The sequence below is a fragment of the Protopterus annectens genome, chromosome 2.part0 (assembly GCF_019279795.1).
Source record: "Protopterus annectens isolate FY-2018-M chromosome 2.part0, PAN1.0, whole genome shotgun sequence".
Taxonomy (NCBI): domain Eukaryota; kingdom Metazoa; phylum Chordata; order Ceratodontiformes; family Protopteridae; genus Protopterus; species Protopterus annectens.
Genome location: NC_056728.1, coordinates 826,747,000 through 826,767,070, shown reverse-complemented (window position 1 = coordinate 826,767,070; position 20,071 = coordinate 826,747,000). Strand labels below are relative to the sequence as shown.

Genomic DNA, 20,071 nt, shown 5'->3' with positions numbered 1-20,071 from the left:
GGATTCTTTTGCTTCCAGTAATAAATTACAATCCCCTCCTCGTTCATTCTCCAAAACCCTGTCTATAATAAAAAAATACAAAAAATCCCCAGAATGCATGTAAAGAGCATTATGTGTGTCCCTATTTTTATTGCCCTCATGTGTTCACTAATTCTGTCTCTTAGTCACTGGGTAGTTTTGCCAATATAAAACCCGGGACAGGAAAGGCATGTCGCCACGTAAACTATCTTGGTGGAACTACAATTAGATCTGCCCAGACATTGAATGGAAGCATCGTAACCTCTTATAGTAACATAGGGTCTGTTATTTATATACCTACAATTTTTACAAGATCCACACTTAGTCATGTGTAAATACCTTTGTAACTTTGTCCGTCCAAGACATTTCCTCCCCCTGCTATAAACTATTTGAGACTTCAATCCTAACAGGGACATCATTCCTGGTTCAAAACATAATTCCCAACTTGTATTGACTATTTCAACTATCCTGGGAGTACATTCATTATATTTCAAAACCATGGCACTTGTTTTACCACTTTCCTTGGTTATTGTCTGGAAACCCTGCTTCAAAGTCAGTATCGGGGCAAAAGTTATTCTCTTATTCATGACTTCCTTTTTGATGTTAATAAGCAACTTGAGTGGGTAGCCCCTGTCCAAAAACATCCCTATCAACTTGTAAATTTCGTTATTACACATTTCGTCAGCACTAGTAAGTCTTGATACCCTGTCCATCTATCCTTTAACCACACTACGTTTTTGAAACTGAGGGTGGTTACTGCTGAAAAGCAACAGGGTGTTTGAATATGAGGCTTTCCTATAAATTGCACTTTCCACTAATCCATTGCTCATGGATAAATTAATATCCAAATAATTAATTGCTTCCTGTCTCCAGAGACTAGTAAATTTCAAAAAATCTGTTGTCCCAGTAAGATATTCCACAAACTCTACTGCCTCACTTTCATCACCTTTTCAAATTATAAGGATGTCATCCAAAAACCTATTATAGGACAATATTTTGTCCTGGTACTTGGAATTAAGAACAAATTCCTTCTCCCAGTCTAACAATACTAAGTTGGCAAAGATGGGAGCACATTTAGCTCCCATCGCCACACCCGCAACTTGATGAAAAATTTCACCCTCAAACATAAGGAAGTTGTTCTTAAGCACCACTTCCATAAATTTTACCAACACTTCCAACGCTTCGGAATCCATATTGGTTATCCTCAAAATGCTGTTCCTGAACATTTCAATGCCCCTTCCATGTGGAATAACCGAAAATAAATTTACTACGTCAGTTGTCAAGAAACTAAACTTAAACTCATCCGTATTTCTAAACTTAGACACTCTTTCTAAACAGTGCCACAAATCCCTCCCAATATGTTCCACTACTTTCACCAACTGTCCAACCTTGTCTATCCAGGCTGCCAGGGGTTCTGTCTTTGATCCCCTGGCAGCCACAATGGGTCTGAAAGGGGGATTTGTTATAGATTTGTTAGTCTTGGGAATGCCAAAAACATTTGGTATTACCGGGTTCGGCACAGTTAGAAATTCCTTATCCTTCTCACCAATACGACCTTCTAATAACTCTTGGGTTAAAACTATGTCAATCCATGCATATGCCCTATTGATCTCATGTCTCGCCACCCTCTCATAAGTTAACCCATCATTCAAAATTTGTTTCATCCTGGCTACATAGTCTATCTGCCGCATTATTACCACACCCCCACCTTTATCGAGGGTCATAATTCTTAAGTTGTCACTCGCCAATACATGCAACAATTGATTTTCTTCCCTTGTTAAATTATGGTTAAATATCTTTTTTCTTTTAGCCAAATTCTGTATTTCCTTCTCACAGAGCCTTTCAAACAAATTGATTTCAAAATTAGTTGGAGGAATAAAAATACTTTTGCGACAGAGTAAACTCTCTGCTTGATTTGAGTTTCTACCTTGAAAAAATATTTTGAGATTCAACTGCCTAGTAAATAGTTTCAAATTTAATAATAACTAGGGACAAAAGACATACCCTTTTTCAAAAGTTTGAAATGCTGACTAGTTAGTTCTACCTCAGTATAGTTATAGATGATAAACCTGTCCCTTTCGACCAGGTCACACACCAAACCTGAATCGTCTACAAACAAATTGTCATCAATATTGTTTGCCCAAAGCTTGGGGTGCTCCCTCAGTTCCATTTCCTGGGTTGTATGTTTTTCCAAGATCTCCCCTGATAATAACTGCCCCCCTGGTTCCACCCTTGTGTTTTGTTCAGTTGGTTGTAAGCCGCCAGATTCCTCAGGCGTTCCAACCTCCTGAGTGTCTCCCCCTGTAAAAAAAACACCCGAACTTTGTTGATCCCCCTCAGTGTTGGAATTAACATTTCGGTGTTCTATTCTGTTAACTCTCTCAGCTGAACTATTTCCATCACTATTATCCCCAATGTCCCTATCAACCATTCCTTGAACATTGGGATAAGCCACATTGTTTTTATAATCATCAGTGTCACAAACTAACTTACATTGTTTAACAGTTACATTCTTGTTTACAAATTTTTCAACATCCTTCAACACTTTATTATAATTTGCTTGATAAGGTACAAACAGTGCATCATTGATAATACTCTTATTGAGTTCAGAAATCTGTTGCTGTAACTCCTTAATCTTATTGTCATTGTTTTTAATAAGAATGTCCAACATTTCTAGAACCACGCTGTCAAAGAGAGCTATCAACTCACGGTATGCTGTCGTACCATTCAAAATACCCATCGGCAACTTCCATAGTCGTAATCCTTTAGGTACTTGAGTTAAGTCAATGGATTTCCGCAAAAATATATTGTCCAGTTGCAAAGATCGATACCTTATACAAAGTTTCTCAAAAGACGCCACTTGCTCCTTCCATATAAGCATATCCTCACTTCTCTCAGGCCTTCGCCCAAGATCAATTTCCAGTGCACCAAACCAGGCAGTAAAATCACTTCCTGCCCCCCTGCCATTGTTAGTTACCATCACTGAATTCTCAAGATCCACAGGGGAATGCAAAGTGAATAATTCTGCTTGGGTACTAGTTAAAGTACTGTCCCTCGGATTCGCTGAAGTAACCCTTTCTTTAGTAAGTAGGGCTGTTAGGTTCGGAATAGATTCAAATAGCTGCGATAAAAGCCGTTCCATGCCGAAAACACCACAAAGGCAGAATAAATATATATCCATAAGGAGTAAAAATAAACAGCACCCAAAAACCAGAATGGTTTAAACACTGTATAAAAAACAAAAAATGGCCAAAAAGACCACTAAACCAAAACTAATAAAAGAAATAAATACCAAAAATGGTAAACCAGTCTATTTATTGCTCCAACACACAGAACAACTAAGCGCTTTCACCAAAAATAAATCAGGCTTCTTCAGAGTTGTTCAGGTTAATACAATCTGATGATTAAATAATGTGTCATGCAAATGCTCAGCGAATTACTTGCTTAGTCCACACATATCATTAAGAAACATTTAAAGTCACAAGACAACCAATTTCATCAGTAACAAACATTGAAAAATTAAAACGTTTTGTACATTATAAAACCCCACCACTTTGTTAGAAAACCTGGTTGTGCTTTATCTTTAAAAAGGTTTTATGGAAATAAAATAATTTAGACCAGGAACAGTCGTGGCATTCAGCCGCAATTGCCAAAGAGATTCTTTTGTTTCCAATAATAAATTACAATCCCCTCCTCGTTCATTCTCCAAAACCCTGTCTATAATAAAAAATACATTATTTAATCATCAGATTGTATTAACTTGAACAACTCTGAAGAAGCCTGATTTATTTTTGGCGAAAGCGCTTAGTTGTTCTCTGTGTTGGAGCAATAAACAGACTGGTTTACCGGTTTCAGTATTTATTTATTTTATTAGTTTTGGTTTAGTAGTCTTTTTGGCCATTTTTTGTTTTTCATCAGTAAAGCAATCACATCTAGATCTAAGAATGTTATACTCCTGATGTATTTGGCCCTCATTATAGCAATAATGGAGTACAATGCTTCCTTTTGCACATATCTCACCAGACACCTCCAACAGCTGGAGAGACCACAAAGGTTTCTCACCAAGAAAATACAGTGTACACAAAACAAGTGATACCCAGAAAGACCTGTCACTATATTCTGTCTCTTACAGGCTGCTAAGGAGTGACCTGTGCCTGGCTTACAGAGCAGTCTCTAACCTGGCTCTGATGGAAGTGCTTCACATTTGTAAATCAAATGTCATGAGGTTTACTTGTTCCCGGGATCTTAACCTAGCCTCTGACACGAACAAGTCATGCTGGAGAGATAGATACATCTCCCAGAGGCTGCCCCTTCTCTGGAACAGGCTTCCCATTCATGTGAAGTAGAGTCCCTCCTTGACCCTGTTCAAGTGCAACCTAGATCAGTGGATGGGTGACCATAAATTTACTCCTGGAGTGGCATCCATGTCCCTTATGGACAGAGGCAGTCGGTATTAATTTTTAGAGACTCACCCCTCTGCAAACTTAACTACTTCAGTTAGGTTAACTTGAGATAAATATGGCTAGGCTTGCCAAGCTTATGTTGCATAGTAAAAATGAGACACTGAGACTTTTCTGCCTGTTAATAGAGGGTTTTAAGGAATGGGTAGTGAAAATTATTCAAGAGTTGATAAGGAATATACTGTTTTCTTCAGAAGCGTTAGCTGAAGAGTGCAATAAAATAAAAATGGAATTTAAAAATATGGTAAAAATGAGAAAGAAAAGTATGGGGGAAAAAGTAATAGAAATTATTTAGTGGAATTATTAAAGGTTAAAGTATGGCAAATTATGAGAAGTCTTACCGAACAAGAAGAAGAGCAATTGTTGAGTGCTAAAGGGAAAATAAGGGAGTATTTGGGTAATATACATGAGGTAAGAAAGGTCGCTGTTAAGCAGGCATTTTTTGATGTCATCCCCAGAGCACAAAAACTGTTAGCACAACAACTTGTGCAACAGAAAGGGGTGTTGCTAAACCTAGGGAGCCTGTGACTAGAAAAATAACTAGAGACTCTATAGAGGTACCAGACATATTTTGGAAATTCTGTGAAAAGCTGTATGGAATAGAGGAATAGGGGAAACGAAAAGACAAAATGGAAATATTTATGGAAAACTTAAATATGACAAGTTTAGAGGAGAAGGAGGAGGATGAAGAATTAATAGCTAAGATGGGTAGGGATGAGATAAAAATGATCATGTATAATCAATCAAAAGGGAAGTATGTGGTAACAGATGGTATTCATGTGGAAGTTTGGAATTAGAAGGAAAAAGTGATAAAGATCTGGATAGTGTTGTTTAACATTTTTTTTAGAAAGGGGGGGAGGTAGTACCAACATCTCAGAGAAGGCAAAGACCATTTAAGTTGTAGACCAGTGTCATTTTTGAACCGTGATTATAAAGTGTTTATATCTGTACTAGCTAAGAGAATGACTAAGGTATTGCAAAAGTGACAGACATGGATCATTGCAGTTTTGCTGATGGTAGGTAAACATTTCACAATATTAACAGAACAATGATGGTTCAGTGGGAAATGAACTGAATGACGACCCCACTGTTGTTGGTGGGTCTTGACGCAAAGAATGCATTCAATATAATTAGCTGGGCTTTTTGGAGTAGGGCAGTGGTATCATTTTTATTTCCTGATGGAATAATGGGGTTAATTAAAAAGATATATGAAGGGTCAGAGACAAGAGTGAAAGTGGGTGGGTTCCTCCTTAACAAGTTGAATAGTGAAAAAGGTAAGTGCATCCTCTTTCTCCTTAGTTATTTGCCCTATACTTAGACCCATTGGCACAGAAAATAAGAGGGTCATAAATTCAAGGGTGTGACCAGTATGGTACTCAAGAAGAAGTAGTCTTTTTTATAGTTGATATCATTTTGTAGTTGATAAATCCTGAAAAAGGGTATATTAGTGTTGTGGAACATTTTCAGTTTCAAGTTTTGTTTTCAAGATATAAAATAAATGAAGACAAACACAGGCTATAGCAGTAAATTGTGTTCCCATAAATGAATTGCTTCAGCAATACCCATTTTTATGGGAGCATGATATGATGAAGTATTTACTTGTTTGGATTAAAAGGGATTATATCATGGCAGCTATGGTTACATAGCAAAAGATAGTACAGATGTTGAGAAGTTGGAAGCCCTTGACTATGGTTATGGCTAGTAAGGTACAGGCAGTAAAAAGCTTCTTGTCCATTTAATATTGAATACAGGTAAGGCATATTTTACCAACCAGAAGAGAAGCTATGGACCATAATTAATAAAGAATTAAAGGAATTTATTAGGGAGGGAAACATGGCAAGAGTTGTTTCTCCCCATAGAGTAAGGTGGTTTATGATTGCTATATTTGAAGGGGAATTTACAAAATAAGGAGGGAGTAGGATTTTGGATGCAGTCCCTTTAGGAAAAAAATAACACGCATAAGGAATTTTATATTTCCAAAGTAGCAGAAAATATTCTGAAAGTTAAGCCAACACAAAAATGGAGAAAAAAGATTTTGCCAATAGGGATATCTGCAAGTAGGGCATAAAAATACACGAGGATGCTTATTGGAGAAAATTAGCAAAGGAACCAAGATGTGAAATGTAAATAACTAGTGAGGACAAAGTCATTGAGAGGGATGAGGGCAAGCAGAAGTTTGGCTTACAGGGTTGGAGATTGCCTTCCCAACCAGGGATTGAAAACAGAGTTTAGGCATTGAGAAGTGGATAGGGGAGTGTTAAATGAATAAGCAGCTCTGGTAGAGTGTATAGTTGAATGTAGAACAGAAGCTGTGGTTTAAATAGGGCTAATTGATGCAGCATATAAGATTAAGCACGATGACTATAAGATGCACGATAACTGTAAGACTTAAAATGAAGAGGTGAGAAAAGACTGGGAATGAGACTGGAATGGCAATCTACAAAGAAGCAGGTTGAGGATATTTGTATGGCTCCCAGGTATGTAACAAAATCTGTAAGGTTTAGAATTTTTGCATGGAAGTGCTTGTAGAGGTATTTTTATACCTAGAGTAGACTTCAGAGAATGTTTCCACAGGTAGGCAGCAATTGCTAGAGTTGTTATGGGAAAGAGAAGGGTACTTGGGATTCGAAACATGTATTGGGAATATGAGTTGGTAAATTTTAGAAGTTCTTTGCAGGTTGCTTTCTCAGAAATGCTGGGGGAACAAGTTATTGTAGTTCAGGAAATGATTCATTAACATAGTAAGGCCCTACTAAGTTGAATGCTGTTGGCTGCAAAAAAAAAAAAAAAGCAATTACTAGAAAAAAGAAGTAAAAAACTAAACTATGTTTAACAGAATTATTTAATGCTGTAAAGGAAATAAAATATTCGGAGGTATGATATTTAGAATAAGGAAGGAGCAAACTACATAGAAAAAAATTTAATCTGTTGGAGCAGCACATACAGACAAATGTTTAAGAGGAGGAGAAATGATATTTCATGGGAGGCAGGACTTGAGTAATCTATGTAATGTTAATTGAATAGTGATTGTGAAAGTAATCGTGGATGTGTAATACATGAAAAGAAAAACAGTTGCTGTAATGGATTGTTTTCTCCTTTGTTACTGAATATACACTCGTTGCTAAGTAATATGTGATGGTAATAAAGATGTTTAAAAAATTACACCCAGATTTTCCATTAACTTCAACTCCTCTTTGCTTCTTCTGCTAAGAGTTAGATATTCGAAAAACAGGTATTGCTTTAGGTGATGTCTTAATATAGCATTCTCCTGATAAACAGCATAATCTAGTAAATACATTTTGGATAATTCTATAAAATATTAGCAGCATCCTAAATATTTTATGCCAAGTCTCTTATAGGATCATTGGAGGTTACTAGGCTATCGATCCAGAGGTCATTTTAAGCTTAGCCATTTCACCCCATAGAAATTCTAGTCAGTACCCAAGATTGCATTTAGTGATAACTGCCCATGTCCAGGAGGGTTGTGGGTGCTATCCCAGTAAGAATTTACGATGCCCCATCCTTTGTCCAGGTTCCTCTTGAACAGTGTCATAGAGGTGCTCTGTTTCACATGAGTTGATATCCTGTTCCAAAAACGTGGCAGTCACTGGGAGGTAAATCTGTCCCTCCAGCATGTCGTATTTAAGTCCCTGGAATGGGTAGCCCTAGACCCATTTGATTTACAGATGGTTCAGTAAGTTCATCAGGTTTGGATCATGGGTTGCTGTGAAGGCCAGGCATAAGTCTTCTCTAAAGTCTATACAACAGAAGGTATGGTGACAGGGACTTTAGTCGGTCTGTGTAAGGCACATGCTGGAACCTTGTGATCTTCTTTGTTAGAAACATCTGAGGTCTCTCCAGTTGCTGGAGGTACATAGTACAGTACATGCTGAACAGAGCATTGTACTAAATTATAGGCCAGATAAGTGCAGAGTATAAAGGGGTTATAACCCGTTTTGCTCTCGAGGCGATGCTGTTACTAATCAAGTGAGCTATGTAGAAAGCTTTCCTTACTACAGTAGACACATGATGGTTGAAGTTAAGGTCACAGTCAAATTGTGATCCCAGGTCCCTTACTACTTCATGGGTACTTAGGGCGTTAATGTTGATTTGATAGTGTGAAGGGACATTGATTGTTCCAAAGGGAATGATGATGCATTTCTTTGAATTCAGTTTGAGACTGTAACTAATACACCAGTTGTTAGTCTGCGTGAGACCATCCAGGAGTATACTGTCATCATTTGGGGATTCGGTGATTGCACCTAGTTTGCAGTCATCTGCAAACTTGGTCAGCCACAACCCCTTAGTTTTGACCTGAACCTCTGAGAAGTGTATACCAAACAGCATGAGGCAGTGAAATACTTGTGATTTTGTTTGTTATTACACTTGCCGACACCTGTAGGACACTTTGCATTTCTATAATGACCCAAAACCTTCCAACAGGAAGTGTACATGCTATCATGACTTCTCTGAACACTGGTGCAGGCTTTCCAGCTTTTTTTATACTCCTATGTAACATTAGATACATAAATTTGGAGTCAGAAATGTGGAAGACAAGTCCTGTACAAATCATACTAAGTTTCTCATAAGCCTTATGCCCCAGTGTATTTGAGTTACGTGATTTTCCATAGGTACTTCCTGAGACATTAGCTTGTACTTTCTCACTTGTACCCACCATAAAGCACAGTCTAACTCGGTGGTTTAATTTGTGCTTTGACTATGTCAGAAAATTGAGTGTAGATTTGTATACAGTTTTAGACAGATTCGACACTTTAAAAATAATTCTAAAGTAATATTCCATTTAGCTCCTACTTGTGATTGAAGTGAAATATTTCTGCTTTGAATCATAAGCTTTCAGGAAAAAAAAAATTTACTCCCATCTAAAGTCTGCATTCACCTTATGCATTTCAGTTGTATCCATAAACATTTTTACTTTATTATACTTTTTATGTCTCAAAAACATGTAAATCTTGCTGCAGAGATGTAGTTAGATTTTTATACAGTTGTGTAATAATTCGGATCTCTAAGCAACTTACAAAAGAGAGCTGTACACTATACTTTCTTATAACTGCTGTAAGATGCCTAACACATGCAGCTCTGTTTCCATTTGTGCATTTCTCACCAGGTGCCGTGTTGAATACCATGCATTCACTTGCAGTTTCATTTTTTTGTACTGTGTTTTTTCTGTTCATTTTTTGCATTGTTTTGTCAGTGTGTTCATTCAGTCTTTATTTTTGCACATTTCCAATTCTTTAGTTAAATCTTTAAGCTAAATACTTGATAGCTTGCTTGCTGTACACACGCTTAGTATTTTGTCAAAAGTCAGGTCTGATTTGCGTAACAAGCTACATTGCATTTGATAATTTTTGTTGCTACATACAGTTCTGTCCTTTATCACTGAATGACACGAGTCTCCAAACTCAGTTTCTTTTACTGCTTAAGTTCAATCACAATGATCAGTGATGTCTGAACCCCTTAATTTGTAGTAAAAAAATAAATTCCTTAAATACAGAAGATTTTTCTCTTAAGAGGACTTGCATCTTCCACTGGTGACTTGCTCTTTTGCTTCTCTTTGAATCTGAAAGTATTAAATACCTGTATTGCTTTCTTTCTTGGGACATGACACTTCACATCGGACTTTTCTTGGCTTCTCAGCAATTCCAGTAAATCAAAAAACACCCTCCTGCACGAACGGCTGGTGCACGGCTGAAAAAAACAATCCAGAGTGAAAAAAAAAGAGCCAGCACTCCACTCCATGACACAGGCGATAGTTATTTTATTTCATACTTCAAGAAAACAAAGAAACATAACCGTACACCAACATGGTTGTACCGGTTTCGGCAAAGCCTTCTCAGCAACCAAACATGATGTAGAAAATGAAGACAAAACCTAACTTGCTGTCTTCCAACTTATACAAAATTCGTATGGAATGCATGGAGCGCCCTCTAGTGCATCAATTAATAATGCACTAGTTCATTAATACATAAAATGTAGTAAAAATAAACACAAATGTCCCAAAAATATATAAACTGATATATAAAAAAAACCCAATATAACAACAAGCATATAAAGTGGATGCTTCAAAAATGATCATTCAAACCAGGGGGAAAAAGAGCCCCTAGTTTGATGATCCACATTTTCTCTTTGTAGGTGAGCCTATCATGTAAAACATGAGATTGTACGTGTCTGTCCTTAATGTGATCAAAGACCATAAAACAAAAATTGCCCGTAGGGTGTTTAGAAATATGTTTATATAAAGAACTGGACCCCTTTTTGTTTTTAATATCACTAAGATGCTCCCATATCCTGACTTTAAAAGGACGGGAAGTTTGTCCAGCATAAAAAGCTCGACAATTGCACTGGGCCAAATAAATCACCCAGGATGTACTGCAATTGGTAAAACATAATACATCATAAACTTATGGACAATTTTGTGAGGAAAAGGTCCGGCATTTTAACACCCTAGGGCAGTAGGTACAATGACCACATGGGTAGCATCCAAATAAAGAGCCTGCAAATAGATTAGCTTGAGTGGTTGAACATGTATCCCTATGATAAATCCTCTTGTAGTGACTAAAAAGAGAACCCAAAGACCGCCCTTTACGAAATGAATAGTAACACCGGTCCCCTATATATTTCTCTTAGACATTATCCGATTTTAACAAATGCCGATGCTTGCGGATAATGTTCATAAATCCAACCGTATTCCTCCCATAAGTTGTTACCAATCTAAGCAAGTCCGACTTAGCACAATCCCAATTTTGATAAGTTAATAAATCAATTCTATCTTGCTGATTTGCAAAACGATTGGCCCTCGTGATGTCGCCCCCTAAATAGCCCCTACTTCTAAACCTCGAAATAAGATCCCTGTTGTAATGGTCGTACGTGGAAGAGCTGGAACAAATCATTTTCACACGAAGGAATTGGGACTTGGGGATGTTCTTGATGACATGCTGGGGGTGGAAACTAGTGGCATGTAATAAGGTATTGAATTGAGGAAATTTTCTATATATCTCACTCTCAAGAGTGTTGGTATCAGTTCTTTTTACCAAAACATCCAAAAACGTAATTTCAGATCTAGAAAAAGTCAACTTAAACTCAATCCCCCATACATTGCCAATTAAATACTCTAGGAATTCCAAAAGGAATTCCTCATTAGCTCTCCACACCATCCAGCAGTAATCAAGATACCTCCTCCAAATGTCCATCTCGTTGATGTAAATATTGTGACTGATGTCATAAATCACCTGATCTTCCACATACGCCATAAATAAATCTGCATAAATGGGGGCAAAAGAAGCCCCCATGGCAGTGCCCTGAGTCTGCCAGAAACACCTGTCCTTAAAAAAGAACACATTATGAATCAGGATCTGTTCAGTCATACATACCAAGAGGGTATTACCAGGCTTGTAAATATTAGCCTTGTCCTGCCCAGTGGGGAATACTAGTGTATAAGGAGGTGACATCCAAGGTGCACAAAAACCAATGGGATTCTAGTTGGGTCTCAGAGATAATAGAAAGGAACTGTGTAGTATCCTGAATTCTGGAACGTATATGTACCAAAAGCGATTTTAAATATAGTGTAAGAAATTCAGAAAGGGGTTCTGTAAGGGAACCCCTACCTGATACAGTCGGTCTCCCGGGCGGTCTTATGGGGTCTTTATGGATCTTCGGGAGAAAATAGATATATTGCCTGCTAGGAAATCAACCTTAAGTTGATGACACACTTCATCATTAATGATGCCCTCCTCTTTAGCCAAATCCAAAAACTTGTCAACATCCTTTTTAAATTGCATAGTGGGATCCACCTGCATTTCTTGATAATGATTATGGTTGGATAACTGGCGAACAGCTTCATAGTCCCCCAGATCCTGTACCACCACTGCTCCCCCTTTATCCGCTGAGAGAACAACAATCTCTGTGTTGTTGATCAGTTTCTCCAAACATATTCTCTGATTTTTATCCAAATTATCCTTAAGCCTGTCCTGTTTATATAAATATAAATGTAAATCTTTAAGGACAGCATTTTGAAATGTTTGGACAATGGATTGCATGGGTGGCCTGAACCTGGAGGACCTGAAGCGAAATTCCCTAGACTCAGAAGCACCATTATCAGTCCCATGAAAATAGCATTTCAAATTCAAATTTCGGCAAAATTTGACCACATCCTCCGCAAAAAATGTTCTTGGACAAAAAACCCAGGGACAAAACTTAGTCCTCTATTCAATAAATCAACTTGTTGATCATCCAATAACACTGAGGAAATGTTGTGCACATTATTAACATTAAATGCTAAGTCCTGGTCATCTGTTGAAGGATGTCCTCCAGTCCATCTGAGTTTATGATGCTTCCTCCCCCCTCGTCTCTGGGACTTATGCTTAAGGGGGTCTTTCCAATAAAACCTGTTTCTAAATTATTCCTCTTGGAAACAGGAGAGACACTGATATAAGTATCCTCCCATTCAGTATTGGAGGAGGAGTCCTCGCCAGATGGCGTGGACTGCCTACTCCTTTTCTTCAGAATAGATTTTGGCCGAATAGCTCTCATTCTCTTAGATGAATCTATGGGCATATCAAATTTGACTCTAGGTCGCAAATCAAATGGCTTCCCCCTATCATAGTCTCCCGCATCTCTAGTAAATTTCTTAACCTTTTTATCCTTCAAACCTGAGTCCAAAACAGCCAGTTCCTTGCCAAGTTTTCCAATATTATCTTTATAACAAGAAAGTGTGGAGTAAACCTCCACAGTTTTACTAATCAACGAGACATTGGCAATTTGTTGCTCAACCTTCCTCTCATAGAAACTACTCAAAAGATCCACAAAAGTCATAGAAACATTTTGTTGGGCCTCCGCCCATTGTGTGAGAAGACATTCATCCAGTTCCGCCACCATAGGTTGAATCCTAACCCTAAGTCCTCTAGGAACTATTTTTCTACATTGATAGGCCCGAAATAATTTTAGATGCCAAACATTTTTACGGAGAGAGATAAGATCCTTGGTCAATTTGGCAAAAGCTAAATTACAATCCTGGATAGGATCCCAGACACCAGGAACAGCATCACCTGAACCCGAAGCTAGGCCAAAAATACCCAGATCTCAGCAATTCCACCTATACTGAGGTACAGCTCAAAATCTGAATCCAGAGCTTCCAGATTTTTAGAGGTATCGATGGTTGAAGAGATGATATTTTGAGCCATAGGAGGAGTTGCAGTAATGAAAATTGGTAGGTCAGTGGTCTGCTGGATAAAAAAAAAAAAAATTAAAAATTAAATTACAGCATATAAGAGTGAGATGAGAGACATAATAGTTAGATTTTTTTCATATGGAAACATTGCAGCAAGACTTGCTTCAGCATTAGAAGTGAAAAAAAAGTTTTTGAGAAATATAAAATGAATTTGGCTGCTGGTGCAGATGTTCTTCATGTTTCACTGTTGCAGTCATCACACTTGGGTTATCTGCTTGCAGGTAGCCCTCAATCGGCCCGAATACAAGTGTCTTGAGATTTCTGCTTCGGATGCTGTCGCTTCTTCCATGACGTCAGGGCTATAAAACAGGTAGCCGACACCATTACGTCAGTCTTTCTTGCCAAGAAGGAGCCCGAAGCAGAAGCAGTTCGTAAGTACCAGTTGGACGCTACCTGAAGTTTTCGTTTTTCGAGTTTCAAACCTGAAGTCTTCTAAAGCTAAGTACCCCATTGGGGATCCTTTTTTCTTCATCTAACCGATGTCAGAAAAAGTTAGCAATTGTCTTGCCTGTGGAAAGCAAATATCTCACAGAGATTTTCATTATTACTGCGTCACCTGTTTAGGCCCAGACCACATTGTCCCTCGCTGTTGGCTTTGTGCCTTGTTTAATGCCCGAATCATTCGTCGTTGGGCTATCTTTGTCACTAAATTCTTTCACTCTCATTCTCCGTATTCCGAAATGGCTTTGATAAGCCATCCGACTACCGATCTTCCGAAGAAACGTAAAGATAAAGACAAAGACAGACCACATAGGTCCCAAACTGCTAATGACGCTTCCGTTAAGCTAGTCGCCAGTCCACCGGTACTCAGTGAGGCGCCTTTGCAGCCCCTGATGCCCGCTTCTACAGATTCGCAGGCCTCTGCTGAGACCCATTCGGAGTCCAGTATGCCGCAAGATACTTCTTCGACTATGGAGCCTGCGGATGTCTCTACCTTGGATGGGTCTGGAGCCCCTGTACAGGCACTGGCTTTTGAGGGTGTATTCCAACCTACAGTTGTTCAAATTAAACCGACAACTTCATTTTTAGCTAAAACTACTGGGTTTCTCAGGCTCAGAGTATGCACTTTGCCTAGAAAACTGACGACCAAAACGTATGCTCAAGCTCCCATGCCACAAAAACAAATGCTTAGAATGGCTGAAGACCTTATTACCCTAATTAGGGGAAGCCAACCTTCCCTGCTAAGAGACAAAAATTGAGTTTCATTCAGATTCTGCAGATCAGGAGTCCGATGACTCTGACCCTTCTGATTACCAGGACATACCCTTATCAACCTATGAGGATTCAGATGCAGAGGAATCCATTCCCTTTGCCTCCTCTCCAGAGGATTTTTCTTTTGGTGAAACCTTGTAAACTTTGAGAGAGCATTTCCGCTAGGAATGCCAGGACTACCCTCAGTCCAGAAAGAGGCTCAGAGAATTTTTAGAGTTGCCTCAGCACAGGCCTCTAACTGTACCCCCCCTGTCCTGGATGTTGTAGGTGATGTCTTTATGGAATCCAGTCTTACTCCAGACAGTTTACCACCGGCCCCTAGAAAACCTGACAGGTACTACAGAGTACCTGATTCTCACAAATTTCTCTTTAAGAATCCTACTGCGGATCCAGAGACCATTTCCCAGGGACCTAAAGGTATTAAGGCTACTACAGCCAAAAACCCTACCCCTTTAGACAGGGATTCCAGAGCTTTAGACAGATGGGTTAAGAAGGTATATACCTCTGCAACTCTTGCCATCAGGGCATTGAATTGCCAGTTTCACATTTTGAAATACCAGCAACATATTATAGAACCAATTAAACAAAAAATGGTGTTACTTCTTGATTGTGCAGGAAGTAAAGATTTGCAAGAGTTAATGCATTCTGCAAACCAAGTTAGTAAGCATACTTTACGGTGTGGCTTCGATGCCCTAGAAGCATCTTGCAGGGCTGCAGTCACTGGGTCTGTACTGAGAAGGCATGCTTGGCTGAAGGAACAAACCTTGCCAGATCATGTGAAATCAAAATTACTAGACGCTCCCTTAAATAAGGACTGTTTGTTTGGCACCAAAGCAGAAGAGGTTCTTAAAAAGATGGAAGAAAAAGCTAAATCTATGCAAACCGTTAAAGAATTCTTACAAGTGCAGCCACCTAGATTCAGTAGGCATTGGCCTTCTAAAAACTGGTCCTTTCCAGCCCCTTCAAGGCCTTCTCAGTCCAAACCCAGGGGAAACAGACTACCCAGACTACAGTCTCAGGGTATACAGACATCTAAACAATGGAGTGCCCCCACCTCAAAAACAGGGAGTGGTAAGCCACCCCCTTATGGAAAAAGTTCACAATGACTTCAGTTATCCTTCCCAGCCCTGCCCAATTACTTGTGCCCCTAGGAGGAAAACTTGCCCTTCATGCAAAAAAAATGGATGTCCATTACTCAGGACCGACTCAGGACCGATGGGTCCTAAACATTGTATCCCAAGGGTACAGATTCTACTTCCATTCACTGCCAACCCCAAATGGGTTTCCAGACCTTCCTCCAAATCTATGGGCAGAGGCTCAAAAGCAAGTACTTTCCCTTCTCAATATCAGGGCTATTCAACTTGTTCCAGTAGAACAAAGGGGACAGGGTTTCTACTCCAGACTGTTCCTGGTGCCCAGAAAAGAGGGCTGTTTGTGCCCAATCCTGGATCTGTCACTTCTCAACACCTTTCTGGTGGTCCCAAAATTCAAAAGGCTTACCCTGCAACAACTTCTCCCTATGCTAGCCAATGATGCCTGGTTAGTCACTCCAGACTTAAAAGTAGCTTATCTGCACATCTTGCAGGAAATATCTACACTTCAGGGTAGGCTCTATGCACTATCAATTCTCTGCACTTCCCTTTGGCTTATCTACTGCACCCAGAGTATTCACAAAGTGCCTGGCTCCAGCCATTGTGTACTACAGGCAGAGAAATATCCAAATTTTCCCATACTTAGACAATTGCCTGATCAGGCGGACAGTCAGGAATTGCTGCTTCAGCATCTGGCATTTGTAAAAAGACTCCTAACTTCATTGGGGTACACCAATGACGAAAAGAAACCACAACTGGTGCCCAGTCAAAAAATTGTATTCCTGGAAGCAAGCTTGAACTCAACTTCCCAGATGGCATTTCTCACTCCAGAAAAACAGGTCTATTTGACCAACTACTTCAAACAAATGGCCACCAAATCCCAGCTATCTGCAAGGAAAATACTGCAAGCTCTAGGGTTCATGGCCTCATGCATTCTGCTAATTCCATGTGCAAGACTGAGTATGAGGAAACTTCAGCGGTACTTAAAAAGTCTTTGGTGCCAACATTCTCAGGACCTGGAAACAGTCATTCCTATCATACCTTGTCTAAAGGCAGAGTTCCTTTGGTGGGCAGACGCATGCAACCACAATAAGGGACTGCCTTTCACTCAACCACTCGCTACCCAAACCCTGACAACAGACACATCAGACTATGCATGGGGGGCTCACATGGCAGGGAAATGCATTCAGGGCAAGTGGAGCCCAGGACAAATTCTCCTGCACATCAATCAAAAAGAGATGCCAGCTGTACAGAATGCTCTGACAGCCTTCAAATACCTAATCCTTCTAGGACAGCTGCTGATAAAAACAGACAACACCACAGTTATGTGGTACATAAACAAGCAGGGGGGAACACATTTTTTCCCAGTCTGCAGGTTAGCCATGACCCTGTGGAACACAGCCATGAGCAACCAAGTGCATCTACAAGCTCAATTCCTGCCAGGCAAACAAAATTCACTGGCAGACGACTTAAGCAAAAATCTCATAAGACCTTCAACCTTCTAATCCAGCAGTGGGGAACACTGGAGGTGGACCTCTTTGCCTCCCCCGAGAACCACCAGTTGAGCAAATTCTGCACCAGGAATCCTCACAGCAGGGCCTGGAAGGTGGATGCCCCATCCTTCAAATGGGAAAACCTCTCAATTTATGCCTTTACCCCTCTGCCCCTCCTCTCAATGTACTACTCAAGATCAAACAGAACAGGTCAAGGGCAGTTATTATTGCCCCAGACTGACCACACCAGCACTGGTACCCACCCTTATGCACCCTGGCACCTTCACTAGACACCTTCTCTGCTTTCTCAGCAGGAGGGACAGATTTTGCATCCACAGTTCTGAACCCTAAACCTTGCAGCCTGGCTAATCCTCTGAATACACCACCAGCAACCCCCAGTAAACGGGTGCTGGACGTCATTCTTGAGGCCAGAAGGCCTAGTGCTAGGAAATCCTGTGCTGAAAAGTGGAAAAGATATTTTCTTGGAATCAGTCTCAAGGAAAGGACACAGAAATGCCCTCCTTACCTCTAATCCTGGATTACCTAGCATTGCTACTCCACAGAGGCCTATCCTTCTCCTCCATTAAGATTCATGCTCTGCCATCTCTGCACATTATAATACTGAGCCACCTCTATTTTCTCATCCTCTCATCAAACAGTTCCTGAGAGGGGCTAACAACTTAAGGACACTAGGAGAGCGCCCACCCGTGCCTGGGACCTTAACTTTCTACAGGAAAAGCTCACGCTTCCCCTTTTTGAACCTGCTGCTTCAGTAGAGTTAAAATTCTTCTCTTGGAAAACAGCATTGCTTTTAGCCATAACTTCAACAAGAAAGAAAGTCTGAGTTACAGGCACTAATGGCTGTGGAACCCTTCATTATTTTCCATGCTGACAGGGTTTCCCTCAGGACTAACCCATCATTTATACCTAAGGTGGCGTCCAGTGTGGCTTTAAACCAATCCATCCACTTACCAACCTTCTTCCCTAATCCTCAGAATAAAGGGGAAAGGCTCATGCATTCCATGGACGCGCACAGACAGCTCAGGTTCTACCTTGACAGGACTAAACCATTCAGAAAATCTGACCAGCTGCTAGTCAGCTTTGTTACAGGGGCAGAGGGCAAGGCTATTTCAAAGCAAACCATATCCAAAGGGATAGCACATTGCATCCATTTCTGCTACAAGCACCATGGAAAACCTAACCCACAGGGGATCAGAACACATTCCACTAGGGCTATGTCCACCTCTACAGCATTTCTCATGGGAGTCCCTACGAGGGACATTTTGGAAACTGCAACCTGGAGTTCTGTACACACCTTCACCAAGCATTACCACTTACCTAATTTTTTTCTAAATCCAGAGCTGGATTTGCTACAGCAGTCTTACTAGGCCTGCTAGCCAGCCCTAACACTTCTTGACGGCCTCCACCCTTCCTCAGTTTTGAGAATCAACCCAAATGTGATGACTGCAACAGTGAAACACAAAGAACATAGTACAGTTGTGTACACTTACCTTAAATGTAGATGTTCCAGTGTATTCACTGTTGCAGTCCTGGTTTCCCTCCCTCTAGCCCCCTGGTTTTCTCTGTCCTTCTACCTATCCTTTCTATGGCCATTTTTAATGGCAGTGGTATTTACTTTTTACTAGTGGTGTTCCACACCATGTACTAGCTTCCTATTTGGGGGGCTCCTGACAATTGGGAGAAGAAAAACTGATGTAATGGCATTGGCTGCCTGTTTTATACCCCTGACAACCCGACGTCATGGAAGAGGCGACAGCATTTGACGCAGAAATCCCAAGACTCTGGTATTCGGGCCGACTGAGGACTACCTGCAGGCAGATAACCCAAGTGTGATGACTGCAACAGTGAATACACTCAAACATCTATATTTATGGTAAGTGTACACAACTGAACTTTTCTTATATTGTGGCAGAAATACTTTTGAAAAGAAAGAAGTCATATTCTGAAGAAAAACAGCTTGAACAAAATGCAGCATGGAAAAGCAACTGCTGGAACCAAGTATAGCTTTATATCTGACACCATGCAATGTGTTAAGCACATACACTCTTAGAAGTAGGAGAATGATACAGTGGTATTCATATTGTATGTACACCAGAAGTTTAGCTCAGTTAGTGAACACTCTTTCCTGTAACAATGTAATTTTAGTATAATATGATACAATATAGTTGTAGTGGGCTAACATGTATGCTTTTGGTTTTCTAGCTAGCTGAGGTGGACACAGACCCGTGCATGTGTTTCTCCAAATAGTCAGCTGTGGGACATTACAACCTCACACATAATCAATTATGACCACCTAAAAAATGGGTCATCAGACTCTACAGTCTGGATTTGTTTTCATTTCTTATTTTAATTTCTGTCTTTGCTTATGAAATTTCTTTTAGTTGTAGTTTGTTTAGCATTCCAATAAGTCCCTATTCTGAGTCTGTTTTTTCATGTTTTCTGACTGCTTAGTCTATTTTAACTTATTTCTGGTACTTATTCTATTTTAACTTATTTCTGGTGCAGTAGCACACTTTTTTCATTGTTCAGTCC

At 39.8% G+C, this 20,071-nt stretch overlaps 1 protein-coding gene across 1 annotated transcript in view; it reads left to right on the top strand.

Annotated features, from left to right (window-relative positions):
- The window catches only part of RFX3 (regulatory factor X3), a 1,639,608-nt gene that overhangs the window by 538,995 nt on the left and 1,080,542 nt on the right, over nt 1-20,071 (top strand). The window lies entirely within an intron of this gene.